The following is a 3,324-nucleotide window of genomic DNA, read 5'->3' as shown; positions in this document are numbered from 1 at the left end:
AGGATCCCCTTAAGGGGATGCTAAAGCCGTTCAAATTACCGACAATTACAGTCAAAGGTCTCATTTTGAAACGGCTTTACTGATCGCAAAATCCTTTTACAGAAGTAAAGTAGAGGTACCAATGAAGGGTGGGATTGTCAAATAATTAGCAATAATTGAAAAAATTTTTTAAATGCTGTCACCTCATAACCTTATTTTCTAATATAAACAGTTGTATAAGTAATATGTACGAAATTAAACTTTCCCACTCTTCAGAAGACGTGCACAAACAATAACGTACCTTTGAAATTGAGATTGAAAGCCTGGAATAAAAATGAGAGCTTTGAAACGATCGTGTATATTTTTCACAAAAATATTCACGCAGAGCAGCAATCATGTCACAGCAGTAGTTCACGGATTTTGCGAGAGATGGCGCGATGGCGCACGCAGCTGTAGGGTTCCTATAAGGGAGTTGGGCAGATACCGTTGCTCGATTGTGATTGGCTCCGCCATTTTCCTATTAACTTCCGGTAGTTCCGGCAACACCGGCACAGCTGCACAGCTTGGCAATCTTGGCATAGCTATCATCGATGATCGACGCAATGGGTGCGTTCAGCCGATACTCCGCTAGCCTAGCAATCGTTTTAGCAATCGTTTGACCCCATTGGGTCAAAGGAGAGGGAACGAACGAAAACGAGCGACTGCTCACGATTGCTAGGCTAGCGGAGTATCGGCTGAACGCACCCAATAACGTGATAAGTGCTGTATATTATTCACATACGAAGAAAACTGTTTATATTGAAGGTAAATATTGTATAATTGTAATAGATAATTAAAGTAAAAGTGATGGAATGCCCCGTAAATACCTTGTGATTAATGTGAAAAATAGAAAATGCCGCATTGTGTAGCTTCTGGATGTTACAATTCGCACAAAAAAGGCGCAGTAATGCATATCTTTCCGCGAGATTTGCAACGTAAAGAAAAATGAATAGAAAATGCTGGTGGACCTTCAGGATTCAAATACTGTAGAATTCCAAACAAAAATTCATATTTATGTGAGGTACGTTTTCTATTTATGAGGAGTTGATTTATTAACGATTTATTTTTGTCCACAAGCATGAGGATTCTGACGACGTACAACGTAATATATTTCATTTTTAATATACTGTTCCATTTTATAGTTCTATTTCACGGTTGACATGTATAAGAAGGAACGTGTTGATGGCCGGAAAACAATTAAAATTATCTGCTGTTCCAACGGTTTTTGGAGAACTTGTCATTCAACAAAATAAAAAAAAAAATGTTGCAGGTAAATAATATATCAATAATATTTGTTTTTAATTAATTCGTCACATTCAATAATATTAACACTCATGGCTTATTTTTTTTTTTTTTTACATCAGTATATCATATACGACAGAAATTTGTAAGTCATATTTGTACAGTTTACGTTGTTTGTTTTGCTAAATATTGGTATTTATATTTTAGCGTTTATACTACATCAGCTACCGAAATCGTAGTAGCTTCTGAATTAACAGCTCAGGGGAATGAAGGATATGTTCCCAATATCGAAGCTGTTGCAGAAATTGAGATATCTAATCTGGTTCAGAGAGAGAAAGAATTTCTCTCCGATACTAAACCCACTGGTATTCGATTAGATATTACCATTCCTTCAGGAAGTTCCTCATTCTGGCGAACCAGTAATTTTGATGGCTATTAGGTAATATTTTAAAAATAATTTTACATTTATTGCAGTTTGTCCAATTTTGTTCCAAAAAAAAATTGATAAAAATATTTTTTTATGTTGCCAGGTATTTACAGAATGTTGCTTACTCACGGTAAGCTGTGTATGGACAAAGAAATATTGGCAACGAAAGTACTACCGTTTCTGTTGCCTCTCTGCATAGAACAAAATCTTAGCATGACACAATACGAGGCACTTTCCATGCTAGTCGATATGATAAATCGAGTAACCAGCGAGCATCGAGAGGCATTACGACAATTGGATTCGGTGCGCCGTGAGACGCAACAACTCGATCAGGCACTTTCTCAAGTGACGTCGCCCACTTTTATGCAAAACAACAGTCTAAGCGACATTAATCTATCGCCTCAAGTTCTATCCCCGAACGCACAGTAAATATTGAAAATGGATTAACCATCGAAGACAAGTACAGGTTTGTCTCAGCTATTTTAAAAAATTTCATATTTTACTCGACATACTAATTGCTATTTACATTGATTTCTTTCCAGATTAATTCAACAGCAAGAAACGCATCAAAGATTGCAGTCTCAATCTATGTTGACTCCTAAAGCTGCGCCACAACCTGTAAAGTCGCAGCTAAAGGATTTAATAACTGCGACTTTGTTAAAAAACAATCTAGACGAATTAAATCTGTCTATGTCAAGATCGACCATGTCACAACCGGATTACTCGGCTACTAAAAATGCATATAAATATAACTACATTGGTCTAACGCAATCGCAATTTTTAACATCTCCAACGCTAAATTCGCAAACAACATTGAATAGGCTAATGAATTGGAATTCCAATGGAATGAACGCGCCCATGAACTGGAACTTGCCACAATCTACCTTGATGTGGAACTTTATTATTCCCCAGAATAATGTAAATTTTGTACCACAACCAGAAGTTAAACCAAACTTAAACTTTCCTGGAACTTTGCAACCTCTTTAATATGCAAACCAATACGAACAAACCTAATTCATCCACGCAAGACATCATGGATTTGCTTAGTTAATAGATTTAATTCTAATACAAAAATATTTGGACAATTTATTTCTAAATAGTATTTCAGCAAAAAAGCAGCGTTATGAGTAATTATTTTGCGCAATAAAATTCCTCTCAATTAAATGATGCAATTATTGTACAATATTTGCGTAATTTTTTTATCGGAGTATAAATTGATTTTCATATATACGTATAATTAAAAAAAAAAGTTTCTTGTATTAAGATAAAATACACATTTATCTAAAGTTTACTATAAAAATTTTTATTTTTCTTCTTCCCTCGTTGTTAAAAGTATAATTTTGGTTTATTAATAACTTTTATTTTTGCTGTTAACTGTAATAAATGTGTTAAATTTATGATGGCTTCAATATTTTTACTGTCATCTTAGGTTAAGTTTATAACTTCATCAATTTTTCATTTATTCTTCTATTTTTATTTTTTATTTTATATATATATATATATATTCTATATTAATATACATATTACGTTTGCTACAATAAAGTTATAATAGCCTTTTTATACGTTGCATTATCATTTCATATAGTTGCGATACAGGATTTAAAATTTGCCGCTCTTTATACGCTGAGGAAGGAAAA

The 3,324-nt window shown here is 33.9% G+C and overlaps 1 long non-coding RNA gene across 1 annotated transcript; it reads left to right on the top strand.

Moving 5' to 3' along the window:
* Positions 1-288: 288 nt before the first annotated feature.
* Positions 289-2,651, top strand: LOC112457781. The gene is made up of 6 exons (XR_003041149.1): positions 289-783; positions 869-1,039; positions 1,161-1,288; positions 1,468-1,699; positions 1,791-2,153; positions 2,230-2,651. It is a non-coding gene; the product is annotated as an uncharacterized LOC112457781 (long non-coding RNA).
* Positions 2,652-3,324: the final 673 nt, after the last annotated feature.

This window comes from Temnothorax curvispinosus, unplaced genomic scaffold (assembly GCF_003070985.1).
Source record: "Temnothorax curvispinosus isolate PA1 unplaced genomic scaffold, ASM307098v1 QBEX01008254.1, whole genome shotgun sequence".
NCBI classification, from domain to species: domain Eukaryota; kingdom Metazoa; phylum Arthropoda; class Insecta; order Hymenoptera; family Formicidae; genus Temnothorax; species Temnothorax curvispinosus.
This window is presented reverse-complemented; position numbering and strand designations above follow the sequence as displayed.